Source organism: Pantherophis guttatus, chromosome 3, assembly GCF_059756535.1.
Source record: "Pantherophis guttatus breed Tessera chromosome 3, ASM5975653v1, whole genome shotgun sequence".
In the NCBI taxonomy this organism is placed as follows: domain Eukaryota; kingdom Metazoa; phylum Chordata; class Lepidosauria; order Squamata; family Colubridae; genus Pantherophis; species Pantherophis guttatus.
This window is the reverse complement of record NC_142065.1, coordinates 45,822,303-45,845,424: the sequence shown is the minus strand read 5'-3', so window position 1 is coordinate 45,845,424 and position 23,122 is coordinate 45,822,303. Positions and strand designations below refer to the sequence as shown.

At 38.5% G+C, this 23,122-nt stretch overlaps 1 protein-coding gene across 2 annotated transcripts in view; it reads left to right on the top strand.

Moving 5' to 3' along the window:
- The first annotated feature begins 1,184 nt into the window (after positions 1 to 1,184).
- The window catches only part of CDK18 (cyclin dependent kinase 18), an 80,701-nt gene continuing 58,763 nt past the window's right edge, over positions 1,185 to 23,122 (top strand). The window contains exon 1 of one of the 2 annotated variants that reach the window (XM_034414421.3): positions 1,185 to 1,761. The gene's annotated coding sequence lies outside the window, so the exon portion shown is untranslated. Of the gene's footprint in view, positions 1,762 to 1,806; positions 2,101 to 23,122 lie in introns of those variants that run through there. The other variant, XM_034414422.3, reaches the window with a different exon arrangement.

The following is a 23,122-nucleotide window of genomic DNA, read 5'->3' as shown; positions in this document are numbered from 1 at the left end:
TAAATCAATTGGACCAATTCTATTTCAGCATCCTTCCCTCTATTCTTAGTTCAGGATACCCATGCCAACAAACAGCATTCTACAATACCTGGTCACAACTGAATCCATCCATCAGACTGTACGTTCCCATTCTTATCAATGAGAATCATTTTGATTCATGAGGGATTTTTGTACCAATCTTTGAAAAGACTTCAGTGTTGCAGCTTTCAGAGTAATGAACAGGTCCTCATGTAGCCCGGTGATGTTTTGAGTTTCATACCCCCTTCTAATAGATGCAAAGATGTTGTAAGCTGTCCAGAGTTGCTTAAAATGGATGGTCATATAAATGTAATCAATCAATCAATCAATCAATAAGTCCTCAACTGAATGTAGGTAGGCACCTTGCAAGCAAAGTTAGATAAATTAACTGGAAAGGGAATAGCAACAAAAACAGTTTTTGTGATTCAAATAATCCACATGGGCTGTGATCACTCACATTCTGATTATTGAAGATTCTGTATCCAAATTAGGCAAGGTAGATATAGATTGGTAGCAGAGGGTCCAGATCTTTTTTTACTGTAAGTGTGGACAGGTAAATGTCTACGGAGGTTCTCAGTCATCCAGATCATGGTTACCCAAAGGTGCTTTTTAAAAAAGGCAACTGGGCTTTCTCATTTGTACCCTACGATTATCATTAAGTGGTGTACCTTACGATTCTTGATGAACGTATCTTTTCTTTTATGTACATGGAGAGCATATGCACCAAGACAAATTCCTTGTGTGTCCAATCACACTTGGCCAATAAAAAAAAATTATATTCTATTCTATTCTAATTTTTCTTTTCCTTGAAGACATTTCATTTCTCAACCAAGAAGCTTCTTCAGTTCTAATTAACTGGTGGGGAATGGAAAGGATTTATAATCTTTGCAGCCCGTCAGTCATTAACGCTCTGAGGTTCGTGGAAACCACTTGGGCGGTTAATCTGATTCTGTCCTCAAATTACCTGTCAGATGGAGAGGTAGGATAAAAGGGAAGCTTCCTTGAAGTTGCATAATTCGATAAAGTGAAAACAATAGATCTAAATCAGAGCCTGTATAATTATGAAACTCAAGAACGAGTACCTAGTTGAATCTGGGTTTTGTTTTTTTTTTAATCGCTTTCCATAGTGATCACTGATTAAATTAACCTCTCTCCCTCTGCCGCCCCCTTTTTCTCTAATTCGTTTTAGGCCAGTGGGCACCATCGCATTGCTTTCCATGGCATCTGCGCTACAGCCTTGGACGGCTGCATCTGTTGAATTCCTGACTTTTCTTCCGAACAGCAAAATATGGCACCGTTGACACCGGAGGACAAATCCCGCGCCATCCACGCCCCCAGGCAGGCCCTCCCTCCCTGCCTCCCACCTCAGGCCACGACGGAGAGGAGGAACCAGCGCCGCGTGAAGCCCTCTGGCCCTCTGCGGGAGGTGGCGGCAGGGTCGCTCCTCCCTTCCGAAGCGCCAGGGCTCAGGTTGTTCTTGGAAACCAGAAGCCTCCAGTTCTTCTTTCTGGCCGGATGGGACCCGGCTAGGGAGCGTCATGAATTTCTGCCGGGAGGCGTGAACGCGGGACTTCGCTTCTTCTTTTTAACGCCGAAGAAAGGGGGTGGCGGTGGGGGCAAAAAGCCGGCGAGGCGAGTGCGAGCCCCTCTCGCCCAGCAGCGCGTAAGCGAGCACCGCCGTGGCTCCTTGCGTGGGGCTGCTTGCTTTCATTTCCACGGGGTTTCGGTGTAAACCGAGCGAAGGTAAGGCGAAACGCAGCGTGAGTGTGGCTGTGGGGGGGGGAGGGAGAAGAGGAAGAGGGGAACGGACTCCCGTCTCCTCCAGGGCCCTCGTCGTCCCTCCGGCTTCTGCTTTGCTTCTCAGCCGTTCTGGAGGGCGATTTGGTGCCACGCGTGCGGGTGGGTTCGCGAGCTTCTTGCAAGGAAAGTTCGCTCAGTCGGGCGGGTTTAAGAAAGCGTGGCGACAAAAACAACAACAACAACAACTCTTGCGGCTCGACGACATCCGCGTAGCCTAGGACGGACCCCTCTCGTTCGGATGAATGGTAATCCCGCGCCTCTGTTGTTGCGCCCCAAAACTAGGTAAGAGGACCTGGGCGTGATTTTCTGTGAAAGAGAGGAAAAGATCCCTGCGTGCAGAAAGCTAGCGCGTCAGGGAGATTACACTAGAAACGTTACCCCGGTAGCTTGTTTTCTGTGTGCATCAGAATCCTGCAAGAAATCCACTTATTAAAAACTTTCAAGTTTAATCACTGCATCCTTTTACCAGAACAAGACAGCTCTGCTGGGTTTATCCTTGGATGTTCTGCTTTATTCAAATCATCTCTGCCACTGAAGCCTTGGGCCTTCAGACTATGAAGATGAACTTTGTGTAGCACTAGATCTCATTTTCACTTTGACACCACCCCTCTTTTCCCCCCCCTCTCTGATATATTACCTGGCCTCTGATTCCTTTAACACTTCCCCCACCCCCCACTTTTATCAGGTCTGTACTTTGACCTTCTATAGAGGAAGCTAGCAAGGAAGGGGAAAGGAGAAAATCTTTGGGAATGTAATTAATTCAGATGTTATTTCCCGTTTTTTACCTGCTACCTGTCATATCCTAGCAGGGGATAATCTGTTGGGTTTCAGTATAAGGTTTTGATCATGTAAACAATTTGCATCAACAGAGCCGGAATTATTATTATTCCTGAGTAAATGAAAAATCTGTGTTTAAAATATTTATTTGACCCAGTTGTCTTCGTCAGATTTGACAGGCTCCCCAAATTGGATGAGCTCCTGCATATTAGAAAATCCTGAGCTGCCAGACTAAAACTGAAGCCAAGGATGTTTAAAGCAGCTCCTTACTCCCAGAAACAAAAGAGAGAGTGATTGTTGCACATACATGACGACAATGGTGGCATTAATTTTGAAAGGCAATGCAGAGTATCCTCCAGACTGTGGGCATTGATTTTTATTTGTGGTTTCTACCAGTCAAGTGAATTGGAACAACTGGCATGTCGCACTGAGGGTGATGAAGTAGCTACTGTGAGGATGGTAGGCTCTAATAAAGTTGAAGAGAAATATATCAGGAACCATATTTGGTATAGAGAAGACAGTGGAGCAGAGAAATATATCAGCAACCATATTTGGTGTGAAACTTAGAAGGCAATTTTAGGGGCCCTGTAAGATACTAAAACATACAGTTACACACAGTCAAATAGACAATTAATTCAGAAGGTATATAGGACTACCATACATCTAGGCACAAAAATCAGAACACCAACTAGATGGCAGCAAAGAGTTAAATATTCACTGTATCCTTTGCAGATCAAACATGATAGCTACAGATTTTCTAGTTGTATTTGTAATGTCTTGAACAGCAGTGCTTTTTTATTATTTATAAGTTAGACAGCAAACCTTTTTTTCCTAAACATCTTGCATTTCAAGACATTGAACATTTCAAAAACCAAGATGTTATAAAATGTTCTTTGCCTTCTTTAGGGGTCAAAGAACCAATTCTACTATTCAGAGATGAGGATTTGTTATAATTTGGTCTTAAACTTTCCCTTAATTTCAACAAAAATTTAAATCCAAATAGATTTGCTTGCTAAGGTATCATATGTTTGTTTGGTTCTGTTTTAGTATGTGTTCACTAAGTCTAGCTATTATGGTTTATAGACCATGGTTTATGGTTTATAAGCCACAATGAGCTTATTTAAGAATCCAGTTAACTGGACTTCGTAAACAAATGGTGAGATAGTGTAATGTATTAACTAGATCATAATGTTCCTTTAAGACTATGCTATCCCTGTTTTTGCTATGCAGAAATAATCATAGTCTGCAGCTTTGTGTATACCTTTTGGAAGTAAGTTCCTTGAAACCAGTAGTGATTGCTGAAATCTAGACATGTATAGAAGTGTACTTCAAAAAAGAAACCCCTCCCTTCTTTTGTTGAAGCCCTCTTACACATGGTAGCAAATGCTGAACAGGAAGTGTTCAGTTGAATGAAGAGAAGCTTGTTCCATTTGCTCAAGTATTTCATGATGGTTTGACTCTTCTCCTGTCTCACTTTTCACTCTAGATTAGAGCGCATTGGATCCGATGAATACATTTCATCTCTCTTTGAACCGAATTAATAGAAAACTACTTAACATTTTACATAATTGTATAATGTATTGATAAGTAGCAGCAGCAACAGTTGTACTTTGTATCTGTGAGCAGGATACGTGAAAGATCCTGAGTCTGTCCAACATAAAAAGAAAAGCAGAATTATTAGCATTAGACCTTGGACGTATGCTGATAAATAAAGGCTTATTCGTGTATTTTAATATGAGAAGTTGTTATTGTAGAATTGTTATTCTGGGGTTGGTGTTCTGACAAAATAGCCCCTGTCTACATAAAAAGAGAATTCCAGTTGTTCCGGCATATCATCCTTCTGACTTTCTTGACTAATTCACAGGCTATTGTGTTTCTGTTTGGGACTTTGTATTCCATATGCAATCTTAACCTTGCTTACATAATCATTGGGCGAAAGAAAATATTTTACCAGAGAATATGGATTCTTTTCCAACTCATTTCAATCTTTCATTCATTTCCTAAGCTTACTTACAGAAGTGAAAATAAGTAAGTTAGAGGCTTGTTATTCTAGGCCTAGGATAATTAATTCCACTGTCTAGGCAACTTTTGATGCTTCAGATGTTGCTGAACTACAAATATGATCTCATATCGCCAGCCATACTGATTGTTGGGCTGCTGGGGATGATAGTTCACATCTGTTATGCTATAAGCTGCTTATATCTGCTACAGATTTACTATTACTTGATGCTTTCTTTAGCATACATTTAAACATTTAACCTATCTTTTTGTTAAAGACCTGTTTGCCTTATATACACTTTCTGCTTCAATGAACTCGTGAATTATCCCTGCAGTTATTCTTGAATACTTGTAAATTGTTTGTGTTTCTTAGCCACTATTAGTTTCAGAGCCCCAAGAGAAAGTTGCTATCCTGAACAAATTCAGAACCGGGCTGAAATGCATAATATATCAGCAGGCAGTTTTGTAGTGGTTTGTTTCCTGCACAAACTGCATTGAATATTCACTCTGGGGGCCACTATACTGCCTGTGTTACATCCAGTTAAAGCTATTTGTTCTATATTTATAGCATTATGCTTTACAAACCCATATGAGTATTTTACACACAACAGCTATTTGTGCTTTTTTTCCCCTTTCATATTGGAATCTGGTTTACTTCATTTTCTGCATTTTATTTACTTTTAATGCAAATGGTTTAAGGATTGCAGTTGGAGGTCCCACAGCTCATTCAGAGTCCCGTTATAGTAGTTAGTGAAGTAGTTCATATGCTGTAAATAACAAAACAAGGTAACTACGTGCAGTTTAAAAGAAAGGTCCAGGAATATAAAGATTTGCCAGAGGTCCCAAGCAGAGCTTTAAAATAGAAGTTGATGCTTAGGAATAGATCTATCTTCAATTCTTACTTACTTTTATTTTATTTTACCAGTGAGCGGTCAAAGGCTTTGTTACCCATTACTGTCTTTAAAAAAAAACCCCACCTCAGAATGACAAAAATATGCATCCTCTATAAGAGAAGACTTCTTATCCAGGCATCTAGCAACTGAAATTCAAAAGCCTCTGATCCTTAGATCCCTTTCAGGATGTCTGCTGAAAACTGAAAGCTCCATTTCCCACCATTTTAAAGTAGGAAACAAATAAAACTGCAGTGATAATCCTATCATAAATAATTCATAGCTGTTAATTTTTTTTTTTTTAAAAAAGATAATTCCCCTACATTGAACTTCATTGCCAAGGTTTCGTGCAGCTCCTGCTCATCAAGGATATTTACTCTCTGCTATAGCCCGTTTTGCAGTAAAAAATGATGTTAATTTACAACCTGTCTATGATACTTGGCTTATTTTTCTTGATAATGAAAGATCCCATTGAAGATACTATTGTAGCCTTGTCATTGCCTTTAGCTTTGTCAAGGCTATGCAAATAGGGGACTACATAAAAATATATTAGCAACAGGAAGACTTTATTGTTCAGATCATTTTCTGGGCCAAATTGTCCTTCCAAATAGTACAAAAGGCCACTCACCAGTATAGGTGGACTCAGTCAGTCATTAATTTAAAAATGTTTCAATCAGTAAGATATTCCAAGTTGTAATTCTGGTAGCTAGAGATCCAGGATGTTGTGGTAGTTAAAGTACTGGATTGTCACCGGGGGACACCGGGGTTCAAATTCTCCCTCAGTGAGAGAAAGTCATTAAGTGACTTTGAGTCAGATGTTTTCTCTCAGCCCAGCCTACTTCACAGAACTGTTGGCAAAGCACTGGAGAAGAAAACATTCTATAAACAAGTTTCAGCTCCTGAACAGAAGGTAGGATATAAACGTAATAAATCTATAATTATCAGGGAGGCCCAGCTACATACACTACAGGTTTGGTGATTCCTGAATCTCTATCAACATATTTAAAGACCCAGGAAACAAACAAAGAAAAAATTGAGAGAGATTTCTTTCTTCCCCTTTGGGAAGATTGCTTTCATTTTGGCCTTCTCTTTTATTGGAGGAAAAAAAAAAGAATTGAAAATAAAGTTTTCCCCCAAATCCATTTCTGTCTCAGCCTTCATATCTTTAACTCTATCCCTAACATACAGTACTTTCAATGAGCAATAGAACATCTCAATTGTGTGTCTCATTAATTCACAAAGGTACCATAAAAATCTATAGCAAAAAAAGGAATCTTCCCTTCATGTCTCATAAGGCTAGATACCCACTAACACTTTCTTGAATCCACATTTTATTTAATATCTATTTAGTAGCTATATGAAGAGAGAGAAAGAGATGTGTTAAAAAGGGAGAGAACCAAGTGATAGATAATCTATCCATATACCCAGTGAATCTGCTTCCTCAGATTTCCTTACAATGCTCTACCCTTTCTTTTGCAAAAGGAAATGAAAAACAGAATGTCTGTTCTTGATGTTGCACAGTATGTTGATTTTAGTCCTGCAAACAATTAGGTTTTGCAGAGCTATCACTACACCAATCAGATGCAGTATTTTTCAAAAAATTCCAAGCAAAATTCCTTTTAAGGTAGTCTTTCTCTAATTCTTGTTACTGGTGCAAATCTTACAGACTCTGTTCCAAGGCACTTGGAAACCAGAAGAAAAGCTGAGCATGGTTACTACTTATAAAAGACTAAATTTTAGAAGAATGGGATTGAATGAAATATCCTTGAAGGTAACATAGCTGGTCAGTTAATTTGAACATAAACAGGAAAAAAAACTCCTCTGTATTAAAATATTTTGTTGAAGGACCACTTATTAAGAACTAATTTGGGTCAGGGTTTAATGTTCAGATCTATTTCTTGTAACATGGTTTCATAATAATGTATATTAAATACAATCAAAATAAATACTTCTAGCACAGGGGTGTTAAACTCGCGGCCCGCAGGCTGGTTGCGTCACGTGCTAGTCCCGCCTCCGCCCGGTTTAGCGAAGGGGGGGAAAGTCCCAATATGTCACATGATGCCACTGTGATGCCACAAGTTTGACACCGCTGTTCTAGCATAAGAAGGTTAATCTGGCTCAATATTGAGTGCCTTCATCAGTCGTCACATTTTGGGGAACAAATGGAAAATAAAATTTGGAGGTTTGATTGACATCTGAATTTTAATTTTGCAGCTGGAAGATTGAACTGATTTAAAAATTGAATACAATAGCTGCAATGGTGTCCATGTAATTCTAGATTCCAGGTCATTATCTATTGGAAAGCAAATTGTTGCCATCAGCCAAATGTGATGAATCCCAATCTTCCTCCAAATTTTGAAACTTATAGAAGAGATATGGAAGTGGATTATCTTTGCAATTGTGTATATCTTATTCTTCAGCTTCAAAGTTTAGACTCAATGAAGTTGAAATACATGGAGCATCTTAGCACTCAAAGTTCTTTGTGACTCTGGAGTTAGAGGGGATCTTATACCTGTGCTTGCTAGTGTGTCTGAAATGTCTCAGTTTTAAACATTCCCACTTCAATTTCACACTAGAATCTGGGGACAAGAGGATGTCATTGTTTCTGTCATTACTACTGTTGCCTTAACTAATAAAAACCAACCCAAAACCATAGACCTAGAAAGGTAAAACTAGAGCTATTTCTAAATGTACTTCAAAAGACAATGGAATCTATCTATCTATTTCTTTCTTTCTTTCTTTCTTTCTTTCTTTCTTTCTCAATCAATCAATCAATCAATCAATCAATCAATCAAATTTATTTGCTGTACATCTTGTGGTTCAGGTGATTCTGAGTGGCTTACCTCATTATAAAACCCACAAACATTCAACAATTAAAAATGTAAAAACATTTTTAAGATTACAAAAATTTAAACAAACCAAAAACAAGGGTTTGGAGGGGAAAGTTGGGGTACCTTCTCTGTTAGTGCACCAACCACTTCCAGCCAACAGCTTCTCCTTCCAAAGACAACTGGCATAAAGAGGTTTTAAGGTCTTTAATGAAGGCTAAACAAGAGTGGGCAGATCTGACCTCCTATGGCAAGGTGTTCCAAAGGACAGGAACTGAGGTAGAAAAGGCCTTCTTCTGGATCTTACCAGCTAGAATTCCTTAGTTGGTGGGATCTACCAGCACAAGTGGGATGGTCCACTCCCATTGGAGAAAGATAGTTCCGCAGATATCCTGGACCGATGGCATAAAGTCTGGTCTTCCTATATCGCAAATGCTAAGTAACAGATCTCATGATGCTAAAGCTTGTTAGTCCAAAGACTGCCATTATCTACCAAAATCAAAGAGTGCAACCCAGAATTATAAGGGCAATTAACCCCAATATGGTTAAACTGTTATCTGGGTTTCTGTAAATGATAAAAATTTATATTTATAATCATCACAGATGCTTTATTTTTTTCAGGAATGGAACAATAATCTTTAAGTGATGCAGTTTACTCGTCTCTCTGCCGCCTGCCTCACTTCACAAATGCCAATTATTTATAGAACATGACTGGAAGTAGCCATGCCCTGTGAGGCCAAATTGTGACAGTTACTTTTCCAGTGTCCCGGGAAGAAAAAATTGTGTGGAGTTATAAAATGAGTATGAAGCAAAGGAAATAGATTGTTTTTTATACTTAAATTCCCGTTTCTGCACATCTTGAAGCACCCACTTTGCTTCAATAAGAGTGACATTAATTAAAAAGCACTGTAAAGAAATGATGAACAAAAGATCAAAGGGGAGACTTTGATCTAATGTTTTAAATAAAATAGAAAGAGGAATGTGGTTCTGTATGGTGAAAGCCATGAAATGTATCAACTAAACACAATTTAGAATATTCTTAAACAAAAAAATAAGGTATTAGACAAACGAACAAATGGTGATACCTGCACAAAAAGAGCCACTTTGAAAATTTTAACTGTTACTATCTATCTGTCAGTAGCCACAGTAATATATCTACACCAGGCTACAATCTATCAAGATATGAGAGGAGTGGCTGTGTTTGTTATTCACACGTTCCCTGTTTATGTGTACAGGAAAAAATGAAAATTAAAATAACTTCAGGGGAGAAAAATGTTTAAGGGGAACACCGGTCTCCCCTGCACTAAGATTGCCACGCACTCCCTTCTCCTTCCTTGCACAGGTAGCTCTCAACTTACAACAGTTCATTTAGTGACAGTTTGAAGTTACAACAGCACCTAAAAAGTGAGTTATGACCATTTTTCACACTTTTGTGTGCAACATCCCCACATGATCAAAATTCAGATGCTTAGCTAACTGACTCATATTTATGACAGTTGCAGAGTCCTGGGTCATGTGATCCTTTTTGCGACCTTCTTACAAGCTAAGTCAACTTCACAACTGCAGTGATTCACTTAACAACTGTGGCAAGAAAGGTCATAAAATGGGACAAAATTCACTTAACCACTGTCTCACCAAACAACAGACACTTTGGGCTTAATTGTGGTCATAAGTTGAGGCCTACTTGTACCAATAAAAGAAAGAGAAAGTTTGTGAAGAGAAATGCCAGAAACGCCTACATTTCAGAATTTGAGAAGGGTTCAGTATCTAACAACTGGGTCCATTTTTTTCTAAGACAGATTCAACCTCTGTTTGAATAAGAGCAACCATTATGATCTGTTTGAGCATATCTCATTTGCTTCTGATGGATCTGCAGGAAGTCTACATGTGGGGGCAGAGTTTCTGCTATTTCAGTGGTGATAGAGAGGGCAACAGTGATTACATTGGAAGATAGAGGTTGTTGTGCCATGCCTTCCTTGAATCTTCTGTGATGCAAGTGCTTCAGTAAGTTAGTCCAATCTGTTTCAGAAGGTGGTGTCAGGGTTCCAAGTAATAGATCCATCACAAGCAAAATCTCCAAGGCAGGTGGATTCCTCAAAGAATAGCTTTACTGGAAATATCATATTGGCACATATCTAGTGAAAACCAACTCTGAGGGGGCCCTTGGTTTTCACCTAATTAAAAGTTTTCCCCTCAATCCCAAACAATCAGTCATATGGGCCAATCAAGGCAGCGTCCACTGGTCTGTGACATCACTTCTTCCTTCAACCAGGTGTGAGTACGTCCTTGGTTCCCAAGAGAAAGCATGTTATTTTGACTACACAACCCCAGCTATCTCTAATCTCCACTCCCTATCCCTCGCTCCAGTGTGGCAGCACTGAAGCTTCAAGATGGCTTCAGCCAGATCAGCTTCAGGGTTCACAGGTGGATTGACTGAAGGTGCCATCTTGTCCTTCATATCAAAGAGCAAATTATCTTAGGGTACCCTTATTTGAGCTGTGCATTGAAACTTTCCTGAAACTTTCATTTCACAACCTGGAAATACAAACTCAGCAGTATTTCTGGTGCCGTACTATGGTCACTCAGAGGATACCTCAAAACAATATATTTTCACTCAAACTCTTCCCTCTCTCTTTCCTCAAAAATCAGCATGAAGCTTCTGCCAGCTTTAGAACACTGAGAACAGGCCAGGAACACTAGGGACCATCTGTCCTTCCTCCAAATGAGCAGGAGGAGACTTTAAAAAAAATGGAATTGGAACAGTTATCTCACACCTGAGCTGCTGAGCTGGAGTTAGAAAAAAGATCTTTGTCCCCACTTCACACACATACAAGAAAATTAAGATCTCATCCCATTACTATCCAAATGTTCCACGTTATATCGTTTTCAAAAACAAAATGAGCAGTGGTTACCAGGTGAAGGAAAGCAACACTGTGCAAAGGCTCTGTTTGTTCTCTTTCTACTAGCTTTGGTGCAGGAAAGATAACACGATGACATTTCTGCAAGAAGGTGCTTTTCACAGTAGCTCTAACCATGACTGTAGTTTGTGGTGAAGGCTGCCTCTGTGTGGGTGTTGAGTATGGAAATATAATTCTGTAGCTTGCATGAGCTGAGATTCAGCAAGACGGGGTTCAGTGAAAATTCAAGACAGCTTTTTGTTTTCACAAAGATTATGAAATTGATTAGAGATTGGATTTGTTAATATGATTGCCTGTATTATTTCCACGGCATAATTATTTCCTCTTAGCCAGGAATTAGGAGGTAACAAAGCAAGAGCAAAGCCAATAGAAAAAGAGACTGCCCACAGTACCCAAAACTGCATGGAAAAAAGTCTAATGTTATTGTTTCAGATACAGTAAACTACTGCAGAGCCTAAACAGCTAATTCAACCTTCACAGTGAACTAATACCATAAGGTTGGCAAATCCAGTGGCAATTCTGTAGTGATCCAAAGAAAGGATAGAGAAAGAAGGTTCTTTCAAGAGTACAATTTAAATAAAGTTCTCACCACTGTCTGCTATAGCAACCTAGCTGATAGTAGATTGCTGTTGATAGCACTAAACCTTTCCTCCTCAAGAGTTTTTCTATAAGCCTAACTTGTGCTTCTTTCAAAAAAAAATTCATATTTTACTCTGGGTTTTGATGTGGTTGGTGGAGCATCTTAGCTTTTAGCGTTTGTCATATTGTAGACAGTAGATATTTCACTGCTTTCAATTTCATTTTAGTGGACTTTCTTGATCTTTACTTAATTGCTGTTGTCAGACACTAAGAATTTTCATCGTTATGTACAATTATAATAACCCTTCTCTGAGGCATTGTGTGAGGCATTACATTGTGCTAAATGGTTTAAGTTTTTTTTTTAATCTTAACATTTTGATGAAAGGCTGAAATAAAAAAGTTATAAATCCTGACATGGTTAAAAAACATATTCTAACGGATCTATTGAAATTATAACTCTAGAATTTCCAGTTAGAATGACCCAATTGTAATTCTGGACTATCTGAAGAGGACCATGCCAGGGAAGACTGCTCTAACAGCATCTTTTAACATAATAAGATAATAATTCAGAATAATTTCTGAAAAGATTAGTTTTTTTTAATCTAATGATTTTTTTAATGAGGGCTAGCATTTATATAGATGAATATCTTCTTTATCAAAATAGATGAGGTTAGGAAAGCATGCATGTCTCTGCTTCTGGAATTCTTTTTAGTACATTCCTAAAAATTCTTCTCTGAATCTCATGGCCAGATAGAAGGCAGACATAAGAATGGAGCCATGAGTAGCATTGCAGAGCTACTATCGAATTTCTTTGATAGGGATGCATTGGGGGATTTCTCCCCCCCCCCAAAGTTCTTTCTTTGCAGCCTCTGGCCAGAGCTGACCCATTTTCAGAATGATGTTTCTCTTGTCAGATTTCCCATGGTATCAGAGTTGGTCCCATTCTGTTCTGTTTTCAGAGAGTTATCATGGTGATAAACAGGGAGAGACAATTCAGGCTTGAATGGTTTATTTATTTTGCTAGTCTAATCATAACCAAATCTGAGCAGTTTACAGACATACAATCAGTAGTAAGATTAAAACAATATGAAATAACTCCATAACAACAATTACAACAAAATCCTCATCGCTAACTTGCAGAATTGCCATCCAGAATCACTTAGATGAGATGGACAAAGTAAAAATATGATCAATAAATAAAATAACTACATATTCAACCTCAAGAGGATACAAGATAAATGGCACTAGCTAGAGCTCTGAGGATGTGAGAAGGGAAGAAGAGGGTGTTGGGTGGTTTTCGTTGTTGTTTGTTTGTTTGTTTGTTTGTCTCATTACCATGGTTTGGCTTGGATCTGTTACTCAGTTCTTAGAACTGAAGAGGCTTCTTGGATAAAAAGTGAAACATTTTCAAGAAAAAACGAAGTCCAATTGCCTTTTGTAAAAACACTTTTGGGACAACCATGACCTATATGACTGAGAATCCCCATAGACAAGAGAAGCAATTGCATAATTTATTTCAAAGATTCCATTGGATTGAGGAAAATAAATTGTGCTATGCTCAATATCCCATGAACTGCTCAGTTCATTCATTTTATTTATAGAAAGGATTTCAAAGCTTACATTTTACACTGCAGAAGTTCCAGGAGGAAAATTATTTTCATACTGTCCTAACTCCTTGTGTTTTCCATTCAGTGTATCGTGAAATTTTGCTATGAAAGAAGTATAAATTTTGGGGTTAGCCTTGTGTATACTACCATAATTATATATGTGTTAGAACTGGTTTCTGTGGCTATTGTCATGAAAACTGATAATGAAGAAAGTGGTTTAGATTCCTCATTCCACAACTTATATTTAAAGAAGTGTGTTGGGAAGTAGCCATAATATAAATCAAGTCTTTTGTTACAGATGGTCCTCGCTAAATGACCTTTCCCTCAATGCCATTCAAATTTACAATGGCACAGATTGAGTAGTATTTATGACCAGTCCTCAGAATTCTGGCTGTTCCAATATCCCTGAGGTCATGGGATAATCGTTTGCAACCTTCTTTGCTGGTTTCCTATGAGCAAAGTTGATAAGGAAGCCATCAGGAGGTTCCAAATGGCAACTACATTATATCTGTGTTTAACAGTCAGCGGTTATTTCCTTAACAATGGCAACTGGAAGTGCCAGAATTTCCATCGCTAAATGAAGTAGCCATGTAACATTGTGCTTTACAGCCATGGAAATCCCAGTCCCAATTAGACTTTATTGTGGAGGAACAGATACAAGCTGAATATAAATGCTAAAAAGGTAGAGGAAGCAGATGAATTACTGCACTTTTGGGAAATGTTTAATAGAGATGGGAAAATGAATGGAAAGTTTTATCATGCAAATGCTGGTAGAAAGTAGTGGATAACCTGTGGTCACATGTAATGTATGTGGAAAGAAGTGGAAATGGTTGGCTGTTAAAGTTTTGAAAAATTCTTATGTAGAAAAAATGATGACTAGAAAACAAGCTCTGGGACTATATTTGATGGAGTTTGAAAGCAAGATTGTTAAAAGTTCAAAAAAGGAATACAGAGTTGGGTAATTTGATCAAGGTCAAAATAGAAAATCTGTTTTCTCTTGCTGGACTTTTGCTGATAAAAAACAAATCCTGAGGCTTTTAGCCTTTGTTTTTAGTTAAGAGGTAAATTATCAATTTGCTGGTGTCTAGGGGTAAAGGAGAATATATGTTGTGTTAGGAGATGTGGTAGGATATTAAAATTGCTTTTATTTGCTGAGATGAAGAGGAAAGTTGCTTTTTTTCTTTTTCTTTTTTCTCTTTTCTATACTTTTTGCTTTTTTGTATTTTTCTTTTTGTAGTCCTTTATTTTTGTCATTTGTGTAGGTTTTTTTAAATTTGTAATTCTTAAGAAAATTATTTTAAAAAACAAGTGCACCAGGAATATGGAACATAAGCATGAACACATAAGAGCCTTGGTAGTACAGGGGTTTGAGGCACCCTGTTATTAAGCTGGTTATTAAGACCAGCTGCCTGCAATTACTGCAGGGTTCAAATCTCGCCAAGGCTCAAGGTTGACTCAGCCTTCCATCCTTTCTAAGGTAGGTAAATTGAGGACCCAGTTGTGGGGGCAATAAGCTGACTTTGTATAAATATACAAAAGGATGAAGGCTATTGCTGAGCACATTGTAAGCCGCCCTGAGTCTTCGGAGACGGGCGGCATATAAATCAAATTAAAAAAAAAAAACACAGCAAAACTCAGCATGGTAAAAAGTGAGGTGAATCTGCACATTGATATCCTAGGTATCGGAAAATTGAAATAGACTGGAATTGGATACATCAGTCAGAAGATCATACTTTGCACTGTTTAGGACACAAAAAAACAAGGAGTGGTGTTACTTTCATAGTCAGGAAGGATATATTAAGGACAGTGCAATGAAGTTTAGGCTCAAGACACTGATGCAGCAGAAATAAGAAGGTTGATGAATTTTATGGTCAAGTTAAATCTGAGATCAACAGAAGAATCAAGCTGTTACTCAGTGAAATGCAGTCAGAGATTTCTTATCAGTAAGGTTGTGCTAAATGCAGAGTGAGTTTATCTGCTCTATTAACAATCTGCCCCTAGGCTTTGTTTGCCACCCAACAAACACGAACCAAGACCCTTCACATCGGATTCCTTTATTTTAATTATTATCCCAATGCATAGAAGATTCTAATGCAACATTGCCTCAGTTCTCAAGCATTAAGGGAAGAAGGCTTGTACTTTCACATGGCTTGAAAAGTGGGGGGGGGAATGATGTTAAAATAATTAAGTAAATTTGAATATACATATATTCACACAATATAGAGATTATTTTTTAAAAAAATGTTTGACAGTTCTAACATTGAAAATTACTGTCAGAAGCATTATTACAATATTTATGTTTCCAAAGTTTACCTTGATAAATGTAACAGAATGCATGTAGATTTATAAACATCTTTATTGGAACATAATTATTTTGTTTATAAATTTGTCCAATTTTTTCACCTTTGAATTTTCCAATATTGTTATTCCTTTGTTTCATTGTGCGGGAACAGTTATAATTGTTCTAGCTTATTATAGAGGAATGCAGAAGTAATGTTGGCAAAGGTATACTTGAACTATAGCAGAACTGTTAAGAGATTATAAACGAGAAAGTAAAAGGCAATGCAGTCCTGGGAAATGAGGAAGCACGAGAAAGAGACTCAAAATAACCATGTCTTGATTCTGTATTGTATTAGGGGTGGGTGGGGGGGGAGACAGAGGGAAATTCTGCCTGGTTTTCAACATTGTTATTATACCCTATATAACAATGTTTCTTAACCTCAGCAACTTTAAGCTGTGTGGGTTTCAGCTCCTTGAATTCTCCAGCCAGTTTGATGAGGGGTAAGTTCTCAGAATTGAAGTCCATACAATTTTAAGTTGCCAAGGTTGAGGAGTTTCCTTGTACCAACAAGTTGCCATAATCCATGTGGTGTCAGTTTCCTGGCCTGACCTACCTTGAAGGGCTGGCACTTTCAATCTACATGCTAAATGATAGGATTTTAAATCCATCACACCTGGAAGATTTGAAGTTGGGGGAAAACTGCTATAGACATAAAAAAAGATGCTTCTTTGCACTGGAAACTTCAAAAAAAAGCAACTTGAAATTATGAACACTGTATTTTTAGCATGTGGGATGATGGCACATAAGTATTACCTCCCATCAGTGCTTTTGATCATCTTTTTAGTTTCCAAAATATTATTACCTGGTGAAGGCAGCTGACCAAAGATCTGCAGCTGACCAAAGAAAAGTTTGTAGACTCTGTGGGAGACTGTGTCAGGATTCCAAGTAATAGATCCATTGCAAGCAAGAACTCCAAGGCAGATAGATTCCTTATAGAATAGCTTTATTGGAAATATCAAATTGGGACATATCTGGTGAAAACCAACTCTGAGAGGCGCCTTAGGTTTCACCTAATTAAAAGTAAAAGTTTTCCCCTCAAATCCAAACAATCTAACAACACACTATCTTCGAGACTGCCTGCTGCCACCGACAACCTCCCATCGACCCCTGCGCTCCCACAGAGAGGGCCTCCTCGGGTGCCATCAGCCAAACAATGCAGGCTGGTGACCCCCAGGGGGAGGGCCTTTTCTGTGGGGGCACCTACCCTCTGGAATCAGTTGTCCCCAGAGATAAGGAGAATCCATGACCTCAGTGCCTTCCGCCGTGCCCTTAAAACCTTCTTTTTCCAACAAGCCAGGGTGGCCTAATTTTTTTTTAAGTGTTTTTAATTGTTTTGTTTATCGTTTTTAATTAATGGGGCCAAATTTATATATATATATTTAACTGTATTTTAATATTTGTATTTGATGTTTTTACTTGGCTGTTCACCAACCTGAGTCCTCAGGGAGAAGGGCGGTATACAAATTCAAAATAAAAAAATAAAAATAAATCAGCCACATGGCCCAATCATGGCAGCGTCTGGAGGTCTGGTGACATCACTCCTCCTTCCTCTGGCCAGGTGTGAGAATGTCCTTGGTTCCCAAGAGAAAGCATTTTATTTTGACTACACAGCCCCAGCTATTTCTAATCCCCCCTCCCTATCCCTTACTCCAGTGTGGCAGCACTGAAGCCTCAAGATGGCTTCAGCCAGGTCAGCTTCAGGGTTGACACACTGAGCTATTGCTTTTCTCTCCGAAGAGATCTCTGAATGAATGAGTAGAAAGTGAACATGCAAATATGAATAAATATAAAGGAAGGGGAAACACAGTTTTAATTATCTGGATAAATTTAGTAAGTTCTCAGAATTGTCAGGGGGAGGAGAGAGGGAGCTGTGTCATCATATCATGTTATTAAGTACTAATAGTGCTATTAAGGGACAGATACTGTTGTCTCTTCAGACAATTTACATGGTCATGGAAAGCAGTGAAGTTGCACTGATTGGTCCTCCAGCAATCTAGCCTTTAATTTCTACGATTGTCTTTAGGCCCATATGTAGCATTTTTGTTGTTTTGAAGTCTGTCACAAATATACAAACCCAATGAAAAAAACTTGCAATACATCAAGAGCAGCCTTCCCAAGCTGACATTTTCTAGTTGTACTAGAAATACAACACAGAGAAGATACCATAATTATACTGGCTGGGATTTGTAGAAATACCAATAGAAGAGAATATATGTACCTTAGGGTTAAACTGTGGAGTCCTTGGTGCTCTCTAAGCTTGGTTATTTGCTTGCAGATAATAATCAGAAAACAATACCCTAATCAAGAAACTACCAAAGAGAAAATAATATCTCCACCCGTATTGACAGGGCAAACTACTGTCTATAAGCAGAGAGCAATCCCCACTCCCTTCTAGTGCTGAAGATATTACCTAATCAGGTAATGAAATGTCTGCAAGCAAGCAGCCATGCTCACAGACTCCACAGTTCAACTCTGAGCTACATATATTCTCTTCTACTGATATTTTCTACAAATTGTAAAGGTTGCAGTTCCAACATTTTTGAGGAAATTGAAGAAGACTACACTGCAGCAACCTTTGTATCTGTAGACTACTTTAAATAACTTTCGGTCATATATATTTTCTGGTAAAAATTCATATTTTAAAACATTTTCAGTCTCCAGTAAGCCATGCAGGGCATTTCTGATGCTATTTGCAAGGGCAAAACCTTTCAGCTATTCCCTCTGGCAGCGTGAGGTAAGTTTCTCATATAAATAGCTGCTTTGTCACAGTGGTGAAATTCAATTTTTTTTACAACCGGTTCTGTGGGCGTGGCTTGGTGGGTGTGGTGTGGCTTGGTGGGCGTGGCTTGGTGGGCGTTGCAGGGGAAGGATACTGCAAAATCCCCATTCCCTCCCCACTCTGGGGCCAGCTAGAGGTGGTATTTGCCGGTTCTCCGAACTACTCAAAATTTCTGCTACCGGTTCTCCAGAACCTGTCAGAACCTGCTGAATTTCACCCCTGCTTTGTCATCTCTTGGAGGTAAAATGATATCAATATGAAATGTTGGTGGCATGATCTGGGGATATTTTGAGAATGCAGAGATGTGTTTAGGAGCCATATGAGGTCTGGGAACCATGGCTCGCCATTTTTTGGAGAGCGGCAATTTTCATGTACCCAGTAGGTATGAGAAAACATGCTACAATTCAGTAATAATACTGCTTATATTATACTCATTAGAAGTCACTCTCTTCCTGTATAAAGCCTTTGGGAATAACTGAGCAGTATGCAATTATCTAGTCTGCATGAGGATAGCAACTAAGATCTTAACACATTATCACAACATCACTAATTATATAAATTAATCACTCATAATAGGGGGTTAGGGCAGATTAAGAATTTAACACAAAATCAATACTGACTGCATTGTAAATTCTTCAAATTGGTTTTTCTCGTGAATGTTTTCATAAGGCTGAAAATGTTCCCAACAGATCTTCCAACAGTTCAAAATTGAGAAAAGGCGACTATTTTAAAATACTGGCTCTCCTCATACAGCACCATTATTTGATGGGCCCGATGGCTTCTCTAGTCGCCAGCTTTACAAACCAAGGACTGAGGCAAGAACGGCTGTGGACAGGAATAGGAATCCTGCATTCAGCACTGAAAGCTGCAGTGATGCTCTTGCCCAAAGGCCCCCAAAAGAAATTTCATTTCAAACTGGGAAAAGTGGTATTTTCTGACAGAAATAGTTTTCTTTTCCTAAAGATAAAAATACTTCTGATAAAAGCATTTCCTTTTATTTTTAAAAAAAATCCAAAATTATTTTTAAAAAGACAGACCGCCCTTTCTCACTCTCATCAAAGTTTGACCAGTCACAAGACTGGTCAAACTTTGGAACTTGAGGTTGTATAGAATAAATAGGTTAATTTTGTTCCACAAAAAGGAAGCTCTTGTCCTCAGTTATTTAAACACGACTTTCCAGTCCTGCAGCTTTCTGTTTGCTATGCCTGTGCACTTCCCTTTGGCTAAAAAGCCTAGGATTAAAACAAACATTTCAGTTTTCATCACAGGCCAGGTTCTGCCCTACTATCACCACAATCTCAGTCAAGGATTATACAGATTACTGAGAAGTTGCGTTTATTTTATGCCTCCTAGTTTGAAGTCTTGTGAAGAAATCAACTCAATGCAGAGGCAGAACAAATAAGGCTAATTAGGCTTTTCTTTCTTAAAGACCTAGGGGAGATTTTTAAAAAAAAACTTTTTCTGACTTTCTTCCAAGAAGCTCAAGGAACTAAAATTGCTTTTGAGAATACAATCATGAAATTATAACTGAAAAATATAAAGCATAAACCATAAAAGTGATACTCATTTCAATATATAAAGCACAAATTATTATTATTATTATTTATTTTATTTCTATACCGCCCTTCTCCCACAGGACTCAGGGCGGTGCACAGCCAAAATAAAACATTATATACAAAATTTAAAAAACAATTTAAAAACAATTAAATAATTTTGGCCCAAATAATTTAAAACAACCCAAATTAAAACCGAATCAATTAAAACTGAGAGGACAGGATCAAGCCAGCCCAGCTAGATGGAATAAGTGTGTTTTTAGGGCCTGACGAAAAGTCCGGAGGTCTGATATCGTGCGTAACTCAGGGGGTAGGTCGTTCCAGAGGGCTGGTGCCGCCACAGAGAAGGCTCTCCCCCTGGGGGTCGCCAGCCAGCACTGTCTGGCCGACGGCACCCTGAGAAGGCCCTCTCTGTGCGAGCGAACCGGCCGGTGGGAAGCTATTGGTGGCAGAAGGCGGTCTCGCAAATACCCCGGCCCTAAGCCATGGAGCGCTTTAAAAGTGATCACCAACACCTTGAAGTGCACCCAGAAGACCACAGGAAGCCAGTGCAGCTCGCGCAGGAGAGGTGACACATGGGAGCGCCCCTTTTATTAAACTTTATTAAATAAAGTTTAATAAAAGCACGAGAGCAGATAAAATTTTAAGTTACTCAAAAGCAGGATGCATTCCTATCGGGGTGAAATCCAGCAGGTTCTGACAGGTTCTGGAGAACCGGTAGCAGAAATTTTGAGTAGTTCAGAGAACAGGCAAATACCACCTCTGGCTGGCCCCAGAGTGGAATGGGAATGGAGATTTTGTTATAGCCTTCCCCCAGGAGTAGGGGGGGAATGGGGATTTTGCAGTATCCTTCCCCTGCCACACCCACCAAGCCATGCCCACAGAACCGGTAGTAAAAATTTTTTGATTTCACCACTGATTCCTATCATATAAATAAGGAAAACAATATATAGTTCTCTTTCAGTACTTCATTGTTTATTTAGAAAATGTATATACAAGTAGTGCATGATTTACAACAGTATGTTTAATAACTGTTCGAAGTTACAATGGTGTGAAAAAAAATGACTTATAACCATTTTTCACACCATTGCAGCATCCCTGTGGCCACAAGATCAAAATTTGGATGTTTGGCAACTGATTCGTATTTATGACAATCGCAACATTCCAGAGATATGTGATCATCTTTTGCAACCTTCTGACAAGCAAAGTCAATGGGAAGCAAGTTTCACTTTACAACCATGTTACTAACTTAATAACTGTGGTGATTCATTTAAAAACTGTTGCAAAAAAGGTCATAAAATGGGGCAAAACTCATTTGACAGATGTCTCGCTTAGCAATAGAAATGTTGGGCTCAATTGTGGTCGCAAGTCAAGGACTACCTATAGACACCTATAACTCTGGACAACAAACAAACCATAGAAAAAGAATGTTAAAACACCCTTATAACCAATGGGAATAATACAATGGAAGAAAAGATAATAATTCCATTAAAAATAAACACAGGTATATTGAACTCCCTAACCTCCTGGTTCAATTTAAATATCCTAGGGTGGATTTCACAAAACTGATTCCTTCAAGATGGGTTGGAGTAAAATAACATAATGCTCAGCCAGCACTAAATTGACGGAAAATCAAGAAGACATCATCTTGGGGAAGCCTATTACATTAGTTAAGAATGTAGCTTCTAAATTATTCTTTAAAATAAAGTATGAATGAATAAAATATGAAAAAAAAAATGAATGGACAAGTATAAAATAACTAGAAGGGAGAAGAATCATCCTTATTCATTGCTCATCATAGAACATCTGTAGTACGACAGTAAAGACATTCCAGAAGTAAATGTCATCAGTCACATTAAAGACTGAGTTTAATCCTGCATACCACCTATTTAAGAATTACCTACCTAAAAGTAAATCCAAACAAGCATAAATGAGCTTAATTTAGGCTAAACATGTATAGGATAACAAGTCCAGATGCCTTGAAAACCTTCTTTAACTGCCTCAGAGTAACAGGATTTTCTTAAGGAAAAATGTACCGTCTTCACATGCTCCTTCCAGACAATTGCATCCGCTGCATGACCCAAAGAATCCCTTAGAGGCCATGCTCAGCTTCATTCCACTGGCATAGTAGAATAGCTGCAAGAGGAAGAGCAAGGAGACTTGGGAGTAGGGAGCCCACTCAAACATGTTATCTTTTGAGAGGTTTCAAAATGTGCCATTCCTAAATGGTTGCCAGAATGATTACTAGTACAACTGAACAAAGATATAGAAGGATACCATTTAGGAACAGAAAACCCTTACAAACTGGCGTATATCAGTTTACAAACTCATTCATCAGCCTCTTAATTTTCAGACAAGGCAATGATTTTAAAAATTCTTTTTTGTCGCATGAATTCACAGATTAGTCTCACATATTAATTACTAAAGTTCTCTAGGGCTATTTCTCTGGCAGTCTGAGAGACTGTGTTGCTTTATAAGGATAGTTTTCAACCCACTTTAAAATGTATAAAATCGCAACCAACTTTAACTTCTGTTGAATGTTATTAGTGAAAATCTGCCAGTAATAATTGCTTTTCAGCAATATGGACATTACTGACACACTAAAAACTAGAACAAACAAACAACCAAACTTCCATAGTACATTACTTCCTCTCTGGAATTCAAGAACAAATTTAAGTATATCTGCTCATTATTTTCATTCAAGCCACCTTTGATCAAAGGAAGCCAGAAAAGACTTTGTGCACTCACAACCTCTCACAACCTCTGCTGGAAATGCAGAAGCCAAAAAAAAAAAGAAAAAAGAAAAGCCCTTCAATTTATCTCCACATGAAAAGAAAAATGAATATGTGGCTTCGGCTTCCCTACAGATATTTTCAAAGATGTTGTATGCGTTTGTATGGATATCACAGAAAATTCTGTGCTTATATGGTTGTTCATAGAAAAGTATCTGTTATGAGTGAATCTACCTGGCCAAGTTGTATTCCTTTGCATTAAAAACCCCATTGGCAGCAGTGAAGGTAGATTGGGATTTTGG